General features: G+C 40.6%; 1 long non-coding RNA gene across 5 annotated transcripts in view; it reads right to left on the minus strand.

Annotated features, from left to right (window-relative positions):
- Positions 1-17,622, minus strand: part of LOC101692157 — a 159,674-nt gene that overhangs the window by 138,722 nt on the left and 3,330 nt on the right. Inside the window, exon 1 of one of the 5 annotated variants that reach the window (XR_001177274.2) lies at positions 6,638-6,674. The exons of the other annotated variants lie outside the window; for them this stretch is intronic. This is a non-coding gene — a long non-coding RNA (uncharacterized LOC101692157). Of the gene's footprint in view, positions 1-6,637; positions 6,675-17,622 lie in introns of those variants that run through there. 5 annotated transcript variants of the gene reach the window in all.

Genomic DNA, 17,622 nt, shown 5'->3' on the forward strand with positions numbered 1-17,622 from the left:
AAGGCTAGCCAAGACCTGACATCAGCTGAAAACCAAAGTAAACTGGGTAGAGGAGTCCTAGTTTGAAAGAAGGAAGTATAAACACTGGAGATAGCTGTCTACTCTCTTTTATCTCAAATGTCCCCTTATATGGAGCCTTATTAAATTGTCCTTATAGTCAATGTCAAATAGTGGTCCTCAGAATATTGCCAAATTCCCGCAACCTGCTCTGACATTCCTCTCTCTCTCTCTCCCTCTCTTTTTAAATGATTTTAAGTAATCTCTATACCCAACATGGGGTTTGAATTTACAACCCTGAGATGAAGAGTTGCCAGGCAGGTGCCCCTCTGATGTCCCTTCTTGATCTAGCCCCTGGCCACCTCTCTAGCTCTGTCATCACCACCTCATTTGTCACCCTCCCCTTCTTTGAGAAAACTGAATGACGTGCTGCTCCATGAAACTCCCTGCTGCCTCTTTCCTTCTGCTGGAAGAGCCAGGCCACCTCTGCCCTTCTGTCTGGATGCCTTCACTTCCTGAAGAATCAACTTGGGAATTACTCCTCAGGCTTCTGGTTTTGCAGAGAGCCTTTTGGGCCTGTTTTCTACCTAGCCTGAATGCTGTGTTCCTCCTCTATACTCACACGGCTAACATCCTAAACTCCTGCTCATGGCCAGCTTCGCTCACTGGCCTCTGAGCTGATGAGCTCTGTGACAGCAAAGAACTTCTCTGATAGGCATTTAGCATTTTCTATGTAGAGGTTAATTTGTTTAACATCACTTTCCATGTGGAGGTTAACTTGCTTAACTTGTTGTTAATCTACTTGTTTCTGCCTCCTAATTACTCTCATATTTCTCCTTGAGAGGTCCTAGAATCAGCAGTTCTCAAAGTGGGGTCCCTGGTCCAACAGCATCAGCATTATCTGAGAACCTGCTAGAAACGCAAATTCTCAAGCCTTCCTCCACCTCTATAATCAGACACTCTGAGGGTTGGCGTCCAGCAATCCATGTTTTTAATAAGCCTCCAGGTGATTCTAATGGTCTCTAAAGTTTGAGACCTGCTGTCTTGTAGGAAATCATTGCTCATTAAATTGTTGTTGATTCCTTAAAGATAGTACCCACTTGTTTTCAATCTGGAAATGAAAAAGTCATTGAGGAAATGACAATGGAATATTTATTAGGCTGGATTTTTAGAAAAGGAATTTTCTGACATGGTATTTCAAAATAAATCAGTAGTTCAGAGAATGCCCTCCTTCATATGCCTTAAAAGTAGGACTGATCCTCTTCTGGCTGAGCCTCGTTTGGGTGTAGTCATGGAGAAGGGCAGGGGTTTGGACAAGACAACCCCACTAGGTGCCTTCCAGTGCTCAGGTTCTCTGCTTCTAGGATATTCTATGCACCGCAAAAGAAATACAAGTTAGGGAGCAGGATGTCATTAGTAGGGGACTTTGGGCTTTCCACCCACAAGGAAGTATATGCTTTTATTCCCCTCATACGTTGAGTCTGTGCCAGTCTAGACTCATAAAGAGAGATGACCAGGACCTTTGGAGAATGGTAATTGTTTGTTTTTAGGTCATAAAAATGAATCCTTGCATTGTTTTCAAAGGAACATGCTCTCCATGCAATCTATACAAACTGAATGACAAGTAGGTGAGGCCCAAGATTGGGAAGATAAAACTTCATTTGTTGATTTTTGGCCCTGGAGCTGAAACAATGGGACAAAGGAGTGGCTTGTTGGTATAAGCTCTATAAAACACAATAATATTAGTCATGTAAACAGAAGAAAATAGGAGAGGCTTAATGAGATAAATTACACCAAGTCACCACATTAGGGATTAAAATATTCTGATAAAGCAAACACACTAAAAGGTCCAAAAGAAAGGATAAAGGGAAGAGTGATAACTTCAGATTTGGAAAACAATGGGTCTTTCTATCCAGGGAGCTGACAAGAGGAGCTTTCAGAGGCTGTCTGAACTGACTGAGCGCCCATTAAGATCCTACTTTTCATCCAAAAAAAAAAAAAAACCCAAAAAACAAAAAAAACACCCTCTACTCAAACCACTGCAGACAAAGCCAACACATTCTTTTCTTCTTTGCTTCCCTGTTCTTTTTTTTTTTTTTCCTTCACAATTGCAAAGCAATCCATTTTGCTATATACTTCTGTGAAGGGAATAAAAGCGTTCACAGGTTTCCAACTCTCTATTTGCATTCGCTAGATTTGTTGGCCTGACTTGCAAAGTGTGAATCGGCCGCTGTTCTCAAGCTCAGGGGAAAAGAGCCAACTTATCACTGTTTAAGACTGCCCATGTACCTGTGTGAACAGTAACTTTTCATAACCGATTTTATAAGGACATTTGAACAATGGAAGTATAGTGCAAGATTTGTGCTATTTAAGCTAATAGCGCTGCGAGGTCTTGAATAGATAGTCTATTTCTATAGCTGTCTTTATTAAGTGTACATCTATAACTGTGAAGAAACAGAACTTTTCCCAAAACTTGGAACAGGCAAATTCTCTCTGGTTCATACTACCTTAAACTTCTTGGCAAAGGTGATGTGGTTGCCAGAAGCCAATGAGCATTTAAAAAACAAAAGAATAAATACTAGTAGTAACAACATCAATAACAACAACAATAATAATAAATAACCAGCAATAACAACAATAATAATAAAATAACCAGGCTATCAAACCTAGCTCAAAACAACAACTAAACAACAACAACAATAATAATAAATAACCAGGCTATCAGACCTAGCTCTGGGTCAAGAGCTGACAATACTACTGCTAGAGTTAGGTCTGCAGCCCAGCTTTTCAGAAATATTCCTCTTGGGTGTCAAAACTCAAGCCTATGGGAAAAAAACAAAACGAAACGCAACACTCCAGCCACAGTATTTCCACAATAAGCTTTTGATATTTTATTTGGTTGCTTTTATTATTATTTATTTATTTATTTTTATGTAGGCCTCATGCCCAATGTCGGGGCTTGAACTCATGACCCTGAGATCAAGAGTTATATCTTCTTCTGATCGAGCCAGCCAGGAACCCCTTTTTGGGTGTTTTTAGAAGTAGTATGCATGCATTTGTTATGAAAAATATTAAAAATGCAAACAAAAGAATTAAAACAGCCTTGATCATAAGACCTACATAAAGCCATATTTTGTTTTATTTCCTTCCAGGCTTTTTTCTGGGCATATGCTAAGATATGCACACACATACTACCCAATTCAATACCATCCTATGATATACTAATATCAAATACTATTGCATTATGTACTTTTTTCACTTAATAATTATATACACTTTCTTGCCAATAAAAATTTTAAAGCAAAAGTTATAAATTGATAGTCAATGAAGACGTCTGATTGGCTCATACAATGGTCAACCAAGCGGAGCTGAGGAATGGTGAATCCTGTGAGATGGGGCCTGTGCTCTCAACTTAAGTCTCCACTACTCCATTGTTCTCCCTCTGAGGCTGCAGCTACTATGCCTAATTTCATTTCCGTTCTTAAAAAAAATAATAATAATGATAAATAGTAGGGTTAGGAGGAAAGTAAAACAATCCTTCTCTTCTCCATGTCTCTATTTTATATCCAGACTACTTCACTCACTTCTGTTACTGCTTGGCTCCCAGGTTTGGGATCCTTTTACTAAAGCATGTTTTGTAAAAGCTTTAGAAAATACAGCAATGGGGTACCTGGGTGGCTCAGTTGGTTAAGCATCCAACTCTTGGTTTTGGCTCAGGTCATGATCTCAGGGTGAGATCAAGCCCCATGTTGGGCTCTGTGTTTAGCCACGAGTCTGCTTGAGATTCTGTTTCACTTTCCCTCTGCCCTTCCACCTCTGCTCTCTTGCATGCTCTCTCTCTAAAATAAATAAAATCTTTAAAAAAAAAAAAAAAGAAAGAAAAAAATATAGCATTATGTGACTTCCATAATTTATTGAACCAAATCACTGCTGTTGCATACTCTAGTTGTTTCCAGTTTGTTGATATTATCAATAATACTGGAAGGAACATCTTTTTACATAAATGTAAAAGAGACGTTCCTAGAAGCAGAATTGATTTCGAAGGGTAGGAGTATTTTCTTTTTGATATATTCTTCCAAATGCATTTCAGAAAAATTGTACCAAACGCATTCTACTAACAGGTGGCTTTGCTTATTCCCTATTCTCTATGCCACAGCATTACCATATATTTTGGTAGAAAGTAGTTGCCAATTTGAGGAGTTAAAAGTGCCATTTCAGAGGGCACCTGGGTGGTTAAGAGTCTGCCTTTGGCTCAAGTCGATATCTCACAGTGCAGATCGAGCCCAGAGTTGGGCTTCCTGCTCAGCAAGGAGTCTGCTTCTCCTTCTCCCTCTGCCCCTTCCCCAACTCCTGTGTGTGCTCTCTCTCTCTCTCAACAAAATCTTGAAAAAAAAAGTGGAATTGCAGGCACTGAGCCAAGTGAAATAAGTCAGAGAAAAACAAGTACTGCATGATCTCAGTTATATGTGGATTTTTTTCAAAAGTCATTTAAGAAATAATAAAAATAAAAATCACATTTTTAGGTGCACCTGGTTGGCTCAGTTGGTAGAGCACATAATTTTTAATCTTGGGGTTGTTTGAGCCCCATGTTGAGTGCAGTCCCTCCTTTAAAAAAAAAAAAAAGCATTTTTAATATGATTTAACACACATTTTTTCATATATAGACAATTTTATTTTCTTTGGGAATTGCCTATTCTAACTTTTTTATGTGTGTATGTTGTGGTTTTTTTTTTTTTTTTTTTTGACATACTGAAATATTTAACATTCATGAAGTCAAACCTGGCCATACTGTTTCCTTCCTTTGCTTATATGTTTACAAAGTCTCTACCTTGTGACTGGGAAAAATTTAATGTGTATTTTCTCCTGTCTTCTGTTGTTTTCCTTTTTACATTTATGCTTTCAGTATCCCTCTCAACAACATTGGCCAGGGCTTCACAGGGAAACTCTGTTTCATGGCCACGTGGCGCTATATGACCCAGGGTTATGTCTTCTCGTGCTTCTCTAACTCTTCTCAATTTCCCACAACAGCTCCTTGCATACTCACAATCCTTTAAATATTTCGTAGACTGACATATGCTTCAAAAAATGATTTGGGGAATATCATAAAAATGCAGTTGTTTGGGTGACCTGAGTGACTCAGTCGGTTGAGAGTCTGCCTTCGGCTTGAGTGATGATGCCAGGGTCCTTGGATTGAGCCCCACGTTGGGCTCCCTGCTCGGTGGGCAGCCTGCTTCTCCCTCTCCCTCATCCTGACACTTCCCCTGTTTGTGTTCTCTGTCAAATGAATAAATAAAAAAATATTTTAAAAAGAATGCAGTTGTTCTACTCCCTGAGGTGGGATCCAGAAAAATGTAATTTTTATTAAGCACCCAACAGAATTTTTCTCCAAAGTGATGGAGGAACTGCTGGGTGGGCCCTCTTACCAATCTGCAATCCGTCTATATCTCTATCTCCATGTCTACGCAGAACTACATCCACATCCATTATCCGTGTAGTACCCACCGAACACCTGTAGCTATCTCCCAGGTACCTCAAACTCAATCTAAAGTACAATTCACTACCTAGCCACTCAAAACTGCTCATCTGCTAACAACAAAAGGTTTCTCTGCCCCAGATCTGAATCAGCCATTTCTCCAAGGATCTCTTATATCTTATATTAGATAATGGTATTTAGAAACTAAGGTCTGGGCACTGTATACCTACCATTATCTTGTCTTACTTTGAACTGTTTCCTCGGGACACAGTTCCAGCAGTGAGATTATTAGCTTACAGAAGATGAAATATTTTATAGCTCTTGATTCAATATTGACAAAGGTACAACCAGTCCATTCGTGGGCCCTATTGGGACCATATATCTTTGCTTCTCCTCCCTCAGCTTGTGTCAGTCACTAATATTGAAGCGGTAGCATTACCTAGCATTGTCCTCCTGATATGAGAAGTTCAGGGGAGAGGACTGACATACAGTTCCTATCCCCGCCTTGTCTAGTTCCCCAGGGATCTTTGCTGGATGGAGATAACAGACACACCCTGAACAAGAGCCAAAAGGGGAAGAAAGAACTAGGTGGGCAAGCGTACTATCTAGCTCCCCCTTATGCCCCTTCTCCAAATTAGTGCATGTCTGGTACATTTGTAGAGGAAGATGGGGCCAAGGCCAGGACCTGTAAACAAGGTTTCCCACTTGCCTTTACCACCTTAGTCTATGCACCCTCAGAATGCACCAGGAAGACAACTGGCCTTTCATGATGGCAGTGAGAAAAAGAGAAAGATGGGCATGATTTCTGAACTTTAATGAACAGTAAAAACATCGACCAAAAATGTGTGGCCCAGATGAGCATACTGAGAGAATGGAGGATGGAGAGAAAGGTAGCCATGAATAGGGTAGAGAGGGGGCAGAAATGGGACTCCTCCCAGACTCGCATAGAGTTATCATTTGTGATAAGAGGGGATGGAATTCCCTTTCCTACAAGTACTACCAGGCATGCTCTCCAGGTAAAGCCCACATTTATTCACCCAAACTAAGTCCAAAAAGACACTGTGAGGCCCTTGGAAAGAACAAGACTTGCTATAAGCTGTCTTGATTTCCTTAAGGGTGAAAAGTGAAGAAAAAACACTGGAATTAAAATAAAAAGCTTAGGGGTACCTGGGTGGCTCAGTGGGTTAAAGCCTTTGCCTTTGGCTCGGGTCATGATTTCAGGGTCCTGGGATCGAGCCCAGCATCAGGTTCTCTGCTCAGTGGGGAGCCTGCTGCCTCCTCTCTGCCTACTTGTGATCTGTCAAATTAAAGAAAGAAAGAAAGCTTAGTGAAAAAGAAAAGAAAAGGAAAGAAAAAAAAGATGCCAGGGAAGAATCCGTGCAGACATTGATCATCCTAACAAATCTTATACCTGGCCCAAAACGTGCCACTACCACATTGCTGCTGTTGGTGAGCTTAGGGGAGAGCTCTTCCTTTTTTCTGATGCTTCTGGCTGACAGGAAGTCCCAACATCTCCAAACTGGACTACTCTGAGTCCAGCTCCTTCAGTTAAACCCAGAGGTTAGGCTTAGCTGAAGGGGTGGTCAGTAATTCACCCAAGAGGCATCAGACATTTGGGCTAAGTACGCTGTCTGTAACATGGCCCTGCCTCTGTGAGATTTGGGGCTCAGTTTCCCATTTGTGAACAGAGATGTATTCATCAGAGTTCTCTACAGAAACAGAACCAATGGGACATATGCGGTGGGAGGGAGAGCATTATTACAGGCAATGGCTCCTGTGATTATGGAGGCTGAGAAGGTCGCTTACAAGCCAAAGCCAGTGGTGTCATTCAGTCAGATTCTAAAAGCCCAAGAACCAAGAGAGTTGATGGTGTAACTCTCAGTTGAAGGACGAAGAGTGAACAAGGATTGAAACCGTGGTAGGAGTGGTGGGAATGGTGACAGTGTAAATCCCAGCCAGAGTCTGAGGACCAGCAGTGCTGTCAGAGGGCAGGAGAAGATGCATGTCTCAGATTAATGGAAGAGCAAATTTGCCCTTCTACCTTTGTTGTTCTATTCAAGGCCCTTGCTGACTGGATGATATCCATTCACACCAGTGAGAGCAAACTTCTTCACTTAGTCTGTTTCAAATGCTAATCCCTTCCTGAAATCCTGCCCCAGTTAGGCCCAGAAATAATGTTTTACCAGCTCTCTGGGCATTCCCCCTTAGTCCAGTCAAGATGACGCATGAAATTAACCATCAAAGGTGATAACAGTATTGACTTCAGAGTCACCGTGAGGAACAGATGAATTCATATGCGAAGTACTCAGAACAGTGAACTCAGAAACAATGGTTAGAAGGTGTTAATGATGATAATGGGGACTACAAGGTGTCAAAAGGCATCTTCCTTCAACAGGAAGGTACTGAAATTCCGTCTGATCACTGCTATAGTTTGAAAGGTGTCCAAACTATGCTTCAGGGAATGCTACTGTTTCAGGAGCTGGGCCCAAGTAATTCATTGCTACAACAGAGTAATGACTGTCTTCCCTGGCCCTCTCTCTACCAACTGCAGACTAAGTTAATGGATATAATTTTTTAACTTAAGTTTTCATCCCATTAGTTTTTACACCTTTAGTGCTAAGTGAGCGTTTGGAAAGAATTAATGAGTAGAAAACAATTATTGGAAATGCTCAGAAACAGTCACCCAGGCATAGCTTAATAGCCAGATTATTTTTCATGAAAATGTACACAATTGTACAATATTCAAGATTGTATAAATATAAGAGTTACTTTCTGGTGGTAAATTTTAGTCTTAATTTGTATGAGAGAGTCATGTCAGTATTCCGTTTCCCTGCCAAGAGGATAGTAGCATCCAGGTTCAGTGCTAGCCGAGAGAATCTGCGTCCCCAACATGAGATACTGAAGGCCTTCAGACCATGTCCAGGCACATGGCTCCTCTATTTTGTACAAGGCTCAATGAATGTTAACACCCAGCTGAACACCAGCATGGATTATCTTACTGGTTTATTCTTATTACTTATCGTTTAAAGTACTAGCTTTTATTTCCCAGTTATACTTAAACTCCCTGACAGAAGAATTGACTTTTACATAGTTCCTTATGTCTTTAAGGTCGAGAAGAGAATTATATTTTTAGTGTATATCTAAATAAACACATTGGTTGATAACTTGTTGCCTGAAATGGATTATGCTTCAAACATTTTTAACTTCCATTAACCACCCCCAAAATGAGAAGTGGGGCAGCTAAGTCTTAATAATTAAGGAAATAGAAAATGTCTGCCTACTGAGGACCAAAAGGCCACAGTATGAGGTCTATGAGCTTCATGAATAGGGCTTTAGCCCCAAAGAGTTGTTGTTGCTGGGGAAAAAACCCTGCTCCACCAAAGTTCCACTGGCTTTAAAGGCTTGCTAGGGGCCATCACTACCAAACTGTAAATGATTTGCACTTTTCTGGGTCCTAACAAGAGGATATTTCCCTACTGATTCCTTTTACATATGGAAGAACTGTTGCTTTTGCTTTCTACATAGACCACTGAGCTAAACTCGGTGAAACTAAATTTAGCTTGAGATTCTTATTGGATATCTGTTGAGATTAGGGAACTATACAGTATCCTGTCCTATCAGGACATTTTCAAGATACGTGAATGATAGAACTCACAGAAAGAAGGTGCTTATTGCACTGGAAACAAACATTCTCAGCCTTAACCTTCTACTCACAATAACACCCCCCCCCCAACCACCACACCTCTCCCCATCACCATCTTGGCTGCTCTACTCAACCCAAAGGGATGATGGAAATGAGAATATTTCATACTTAGAAAAGAATCTTCTAATTCTAGCCCAGTACAGTTATGGGCCTTCCAGCCCATTGTCATCCTAATGCTTGTGAACAAACATATTATTATGTGAACACGCTAACTGAAAAAGAGGGGTGTATTTCAAAGGACCTGTTTGAAGACATTGGATAACAGTTGACAGACTGCAAATCCTTAATATGCCTTCCCATTTTACTCTGATGGAATTCTTACTGAGAAGGAATTTCTTATTGAGTGAAATTTGAGAACTAAGTACCACCTCCTGCTTGTTCATTATTCCTTCTCCATCTCCCCTCCTCCAATCCTGGGAGCCCAGTACTGTTAACAGCATAAAGATAGGCTTTGTTCTATCTTCCCAAACAGAACTTTTCCTGAAATGGCTGCCGTGGGGGAGGGAAAGCTGGTAGGATTGGTCTTCGTATACCACAATGCTAAACGTCTTAGGTTTTATAAATCATAAGGTTCTTTTTCTTTTTCTTTTTTTGACCCTAATTTGAGTAGCCTAGATTGGTTACCTGATGGTCTAATTTTCCCGGACTGGAAATAGCCACACCTAGAGAGAAAAACTCCTTCCTTTCTTTCACTCTTCTCATAAACACAGGTTTTATATTTCAATGTTTTCCGTCTTTCTAAAGTAGGCCTGATTTCAAATGAAAGATTTCAAATGAAGAAAGACACATAGAAGAGGTCCTAAAGAGTCTCTTGGTAGACACAGAATTGTTGAATTTAAAGATAATTGAGTTTGACTTCTACCATATAACAGCAACCCACAGCCATTAGGATTCTTACTTAGACGGGGCTCATCAATTCTCACTAAACCTTATTCACAGATTTGAGAGACCTTTGCCATTGCTAATAAAATAGATGATGTGAGGGGCACCTGGGTGGTTCAGCTGGTTAAGCGGCTGCCTTTGGCTCAGGTCATGATTCTAGGGTCCTGCGATGGAGCCACCCAGCAGGCTCCCTGCTCAACAGAGAGCTTGCTTCTCTCTCTCCTTCTGCCTGCCGCTCTGCTAACTTGTGCTCTCTATCTCTGTCAAATAAATAAATAAAATCTTTTTTAAAAAATAAAATAAAATAGATGATGTGAAAGGAAACTCTCTTCCAGAGAAGTGTTAGCTCCCCCCAAAAATAATCCTGGACCAGACTATACTCCTAAAAAAGTTCCACTAATATCTAAATGACTTCCTAATTTCTATATGTGTTTCTCAAGGTCTTTCCAACACACAACTTTGTATCTATGGGATGAGATGACGTGACATTCAAGAGGAGCATATGTGAGACCTAATTCCATTAAGCTCTCACTGGTTAGCCACATTTTTTTCTTATTATATTATCTAAAGGGGCAACCAGGGGCATTTAGCCACCCAAAGCAATTGTCGTATGTTGTGATGAACTGTTGTTCATCATATTTCATAGCCCTCCCACCCCAAATTCCATTTTTAACCTCCAAAAAGATAGGTGTATTACTGTTATTTCTTCTTGAGGATGAAACAGCCTAGGAATGTAGCAGTGGGGGGTTGGGGGGAGGACATTCAAGGTCAGTGGCTCCTGCCTTTCCCTGAGATCCACTTAACCTGTCCCCAAGAAACACCAGGAGCCACTGACCAGGCCACATTGTAGCAGGGGTGGTACTTCCCCAGCTGCTAGGGTAGGGGCTTCATCAAGCACCCGGAGAAAAAGGGAAAGGGAACAAGACTGTTAGGGCCAACCGCTGTGTTAAGGAATATACTGTTGTCTTGGCTCATCTCATTCAGTCTAGCAACCACCATGAGAAACCTGGTGCTATCATCCTGATTTTATAAGTGAGGAAACTGGCCCAGAGAGGGGAAATGGTTTGGCCAAGCTCATATAGTAAGAAGCAGATAGGATTTCCATTTCAGGACCTTCCATCTCTGAGCCTGGTACTCTTTTTGTTATATGTTTGTTCTTTTTGTTTGTTTATTTCTAGGTTTGGGCATATGGGTGAGGCAGGAGGTAGGTGAGGGGTACCCTGGGATGTGGGCGCTAGGATGGGGATGCAGAGAAGGGAGAGGAGGAGGCAGAAAAGTGCTAGCAGGGCAGGGAGTGACAAAAGGATATGCAGGAAATTCCCCGAAGTGCCTTGAATCCTATTGATTTGGAACCGACTGACTTTAAGGCAGGGATTACGATTTACCATTGTTAAGAAGTGTAAAGGAAAGAAACAATCTAATGTTCTTGATTATAGTTTTGGGGTTAATGACTTTCCATAAGTCAGAGGTGTTAATCAAATATAAAAATTCTATAGCTGTGATGTTTCACTTTATGTCAATTTAACTGGGCTAAGGGATGCTCAGATAGCTGGTAAAACATTATTTCTGGTGTGTCTGTGAGTGTGTGTCTGAAGATGAGCGTTTGATTCAGTAGCCTGAGTAAAGAAGATTGTCCTCACTACTGCAAGTGGGCATCATTTAATCCATTAGGGGCCCCCAAATAAAATAAAAAGGAGGAGGAATGGCAAACTCTCCTCTTTTCTTGAGCTGGGATGTGAAGCTCCTGGTCCTCTTACCTCCAGACTCCAAAACTGATACCAGTGATCTGAACTGGATAATATCACCAGCTGTCTTGGTTCTCTAACTTGCCAATAGCAAATGATGGGACTTCTCAGCCTCCGTTACTGTATGGGCCAGTTCCTAACTTCAGTCCCCTACTGGTTTGGTTTCTCTGGAGAACCCTCACTAGGTATGACTGCATAATTCAAAGCAGTGTTTGTAAACCAGATGTCGCAACATGTGCTTATGACTTGTGTGTACGTGCATGTGCATGTGGGCAAGACAGAGAACTAGACTGAGAGTTTAAAAATTGTATTTCTTACTATGGTTCGTGGTCAAAGATCCTTGAAAGCCATTGATTTTAAGAGGGCTTTGGAGGCTAGAAATAAATCCATTCACATTCAACAGGACAAATGTTTCCAGACGTGTTACCAGGGCCCTGACTACAGGTCTGCTGTCATCAGGACATCTCGAACCACTATTAACCACAGAACGAGCTAGGGCTCCCCTAATTTTGTATTTTTATTTTTAAAAATGTTATCATTTGTGAAGCTGTAAATAAGAACACGTTGCCCTCCTGTCCTAATCGAGTTAAGACTCACGGTCTCCCTCATTCCTCTGCTACAGAGCCTGTCTTTCTTTGTTGCTGTTGCAATTTGGGGTATGGATTGGGTGCTGTCAGAAAGCACTCGACTGATAGTGGCTGCGTTTCTCTGCTGGCGGGCACAATTCCAGAGCCCTGAGGCAGCTCTTAGCTCTGCTTGCAGGAATATAAATTCTTAAAAGTATCAACTTTACTTCCAAAGTGCCAAGAGAAATTCTACCAAGCTTGTGGGCAAAATACATACAGATGTTTTTTCTATCAGTAGGTCAATGAGAGATGTGATCTAGTGAGAGGAGAGTGAGAAATAGTACCTAAGTACTCAGCTGTGGGACATGGCTCTGAGTGAGCTCTCCTGGGTGCCAGGGTTCAAAACCAGCCCTCCCAACTGTGACTATGGGAAAGTACTGGGCTTCAGGTTTCTTTTCAATAAACATGGATGATGGTGGCATTTGCCAGTAGCAATGATGTGAGGGTCAAATGAAGTGAAACAAAGCACTTAGAAGAATGTCTGACACATATAGTAAGTGCTCAATAAATAAAGGTAAGCACAAATTTAGGAAATGAATAGGATGAGGATCCACTGTGAAATAGGTGTACCACCAAAGAAAGGAATCCTATTGACTCAAGAAGATTGGACACATACATACAACATAAAATGTATCACCTTAACAATTTTTTTAAATTAAATTCAAAAAAAATTTTAAGTAGACCCCACGCTCAGCATGGAGTCCAACCTGGGACTCGAACTCACAACACTGAGATCAAGACCTGAGCCGAGATCAGGAGCTGGATGTTAACCGACTGAGCCACTCAGGCGCCCCTTCACCCTTTTTAAGCACAGTTCAGTGGCATTAAGTATATTCACATGGTTGTGGTGCCACCATCACCATCCATCCAGAGGACATCCTGCAAGACTGAGACCTCTGTACCTATTAGGCAGTAACTCCCATTCCTTCCCCTTCCCAGCCCCTGGCAACTTCCATGAATTTGCTTACTCTGCATGCCTCCTCGTCCTACTCTGCATGGAATCATACAGTAGTTGTCTTTGGGTCTGGCTTATTGTTCTACATAATGTTCTATAGGCTGTTCCACGTTGTAGCATGTGTCTGAATTTCTTTCCTTTTTAAGACCAGTTGACTCTTTAATGTATCAATTGACTTTTCCGAGATTTCAGAAATTAAAGATGTAAATATGACAACACTCCTTCTCCCCAACAAAGGCAAATAACTTCTTGAAACCCTCCCTGGAGTTACCCGGAGATACCTGTCTCTTTAGAAATGCAAAGTGGAAAATCATTTTTCCTACAAAAGGTATGATTCCTTGAGGCAGGCTGTTTACATTAATCAACATTCCTCTAATACTTGTCAGTGTTTTGTAACACTTTTCCAAGTGCCAATTGTAGCTTGTCAGTTCTTCTGAAGTGCGGAGGCTGTGAATGGGGAAAACCAGAATGGTAACTCTGTCCCCTAGGGGATTTTTCTGCTAGGATGAAGCTGTAATTTTTATCATTTTCATTTTACTCAACTGTTGCTTAGGTGGATGGTGGCTAGAAATATTGGGTGGACAGATTGGTCCGTGTGTGAAAAGTCCCGGTTTCCCTCTATCTTCCTATTCGGCTCCCCGTAAGGTACTCAAGTTTTTTTTGCACAAAGTTGTGGATTTAATCTGTTCACACACGAACCAGAATCTGCTTACCACTGTCACAGAAATTTTTCCTTTCAATAAACATAATGGTGATAGGAAAAACAAAAACACACGCAACAGCTAAGATGAAAGAAAAAGAAAAGAGAGATGGGACCTTCCAACTGTCAACTCTTGGATTACACTTGTCCCTTCTCATGAATTTTTGGGGAAACTATTTATTTATTAGCATATCATAGATATATGGCTCTGTGATTCTAGATAAGCATAACATCAGTGTCCGAGATTTAGTGCTATTTTCATTTCTTTTAAAATTAATATTCAAAGCTTAGCAGACAGAGCAATCATCTGTTTCAGCATTGTCTTTCAAAACATTAAGGAAATTCCAAAATCAAACCAATAATTTATAAATTTCACTGTGAGGCTCAAGCAATGAAAAGGGCAGTAGAACCACTATTTATAATGGGAATGAAGAAATTAAAATTTATTTGCTGCTACCTTATTTTTAATAAAGTTTTCTTTTTGTTTTATAGTAGATTTTCTGGTAATTCTGAGCTTGATGGCCCACAAAAGGATGCATGAGAAGATTGCTTATGTAATTAATTAATTTATTTAAAGATTTCCATTTCATATTAATTGATACTAAGGGTCATTTGAGACTATAGAGAAAACAAACAAAAATAACATAAATAATAAAAGAACTAAAAGATCTAGAGTGCAATGGGTAATCCTTTGGTTATTAGTCGACAGCTTTTCCATGACCAGAGGAAAAAAAACAAATAAACACAATACCATTTTCTCATACTTTTTAAATCTGGAAACATCACGCATCAATCTTTTAACTACAAAGGAAATTTCCATTTTGGCACATGAAGAAAAAAACTGTAACATTAACCCTGAAATGGTTTTCTCACTTTTTATCATGAAATATTTCAAATATACAGAAAAGTTGAAATACTAAAGGAGTGACAGATTCTATCCCTAAATTCTGTGACCGAACACCCTTTAGCAAATTTGCTTTCTCTTTCTGCACTCATACTTTTTATTTGAGGTTGCAGACATATTCAAAGTGGCAGTCTTTACCAAGAATCTTCTCAGAACAACATCCTCCTCCACAACCACAATCTTCTCACATCAAGAAAATTAACCATGATTCCATATTACCTAATATCTAGTCCACATTCAAACTGCCCAAGAAAGTCCTACATAGTTGTCGGGGTTTTTCTGTTTTTGTTTTTTAACAAGGAGCCAATAAGGATTCACATAGTACATTTCCATCATATGCCTTTGTTTTTAGGGAACGGTCCTCCCCATTTCCTTCCCTACATCCATAACTCTGGCTTTTCATTTTTATTTGTTTTTGTTTGTTTGTTTGTTTATTTTAAAGTAGGCTCCACACTCAACTTAGGGCTTGAACTCAGGACCCTGAGATTTAGAGTTTCACGCTCTAATGACCAAGCCAGGCAGGTACCCCTAACATTGACTTTCTAAAGAGCCCAGTCCAGTTGTTTTGTGAAATTTCCCAACATTCTGTATTTATATCATTTGACTTGTTCATCTAGACCTAGAATTTCCATTCTAGAGACTGCAAAGACATCCGGAATACTGTCTAGCATTCTAGCTCCTTATCTATTCCCAGAGTTCACCTGCCTTCACCATAAGGAACACCAAGAGACCACAGATTAGCTGAACTCCAGCTTCAACTCTTCAAAGCAATTGCTAGTTTCAAGAAGAAGAGGTACTTAAACAATACTGCCAAAGCAAAAGCTTTTAAGATCAAAGGAGAGGTGTCCTGGTTTAATGTTGATCTAGCAAGTCCAGAGTCTGCAGCATGGTGGGTCATCACAGACAGCATTCAGGGGTCAAGGTCAGCTCTTGTTTTATGTGAACATGTAGAAAGGATCAGCAAAGATGCTTCCTTTAACTTCCTTTTGCCTACCCAATGACTCTGTGGCTTCTGTTGAGCTAAAGGCTAAACTGAAAGAATTTTTTTTTTTTTTAAAGTGTATTATCTCAACTTTTATCAGTCTTTAGAATGGGTTAGGGGTGTCTGAGTGGCTTAGTCAGTAGGGCGTCTGCCTTCAGTTGGGCTCCTGATCTCAGGGTCATGGGATCGAGTCCCTATCTTTCTGAGTGCCACTCCCCCTGCCTGTCTTCTCTCACTCTCTGTCAAAAACAAACAAACAAACAAAACTTTAGAGTTGGTTAAAAAAGGCAGGGGCTTGCTAACTTCACTGAGACACATTGGCATATTATGCTCTGAGCTCCAGGAAATACCTGATTTTGCCCCAGAATACTCTCCGCTTATCAAGTCCACAAGGACCTGGGAGAGCTCTGACAGAAAGGTCCTCTGCTTGAACGATTTCAAGGAAAACTAATCATGAATCTACGTGAACACATGGGAGTGTGCCATCCATGTGCATAAGATGTAAACAGGCCTAGAAGGGGTCATCAATATATATGCAGGAGAACAGGCTTCAGCGGCATTTGTGGGTGCACTTCTGTAACGGCTTACGGACGCATGCTATTTTGGACTGGTACCGCTCTAGAAATATAGACTTAAATAAACAGAAGTTCAGCCTCCACCAAGGTGGTGTTCTTCTGCAGGCCAAATGTTTTAAAAAATGTGATTGGCCAATTAAGAAGCGTATCTGCCTAGTGCCTCACTTCTCAAACAGTTTATTTGAATACCATGTGAATAGCTAATCTCCTACAAGTTTGGGGGCCTTAACAAGGTCAACAAATGAGTGGCTGTGAAAGTAAACACTGCATTTCCTCCCAGGCTCATCCTTGGCTCCAAAATTCCACTCCCTCTGTCCCTTTCCCTAGCCCAGCCTTCCATTTCCAAAGCTCTTGTACCCCATAGAAGTAAATGCAATTGCAAAGGAGACATTTTTAATTATAAGTACTACAGTAATGAATTCAAGTACACTCGTTTATCATAAAGGGCTTTCCCATCTGTCTCTAAAGTATACTTAAAAAGGCTGTGTATTTGATAACATTAGCACTGAGCATCTTCCTCATGTTACTGTTCAGCATTTTAGATGTTCGCTTTCCGCCCCCCACCACACACACAACCAAGACAACATGGTGGTGGTGGTTCCAGAAAAGGCACATTTATCTCTGTGTTTGGGAGTGCCTGTGTGGTCTCTTCTTAATTTATTTGCACTCTAATCCTCAGGGATAGCATCCCAATCCCCGTAGGCAAAGGGAGATTAGGGAATGGGACTGTCTGCTCCTCCCCACCCTGACAGAGAAGAGAAAACAACTTCCTCAAGTCCCTCAAGTTCATCTGGCCACTGTACAAATTGTTCTTGAGCATGGAGGGTTTCCAAAAGCCCTAATTAGCAACTCACAGCAAACATTTCTTTGCATTAGCTAATGATCCGGCTACACTTGTAAGCAAACAGAACCAACATATCTAATCAATGCTGAAAAACCAACCAAATGCCTATTAAACATCTGGATGTAATTTTCTAGTTAGAACAAAATGAAAACATATGCAGGTTCCTTTGATCTGCATCTTAACAAAGAAATTGTTGATAAAAAAGTATACTGGTCAGTCAACGTGTCATTTTCATA

This window comes from Mustela putorius, unplaced genomic scaffold (genome assembly GCF_011764305.1).
Source record: "Mustela putorius furo isolate JIRA1106 unplaced genomic scaffold, ASM1176430v1.1 tig00000854_pilon_pilon_pilon, whole genome shotgun sequence".
Lineage (NCBI taxonomy): Eukaryota > Metazoa > Chordata > Mammalia > Carnivora > Mustelidae > Mustela > Mustela putorius.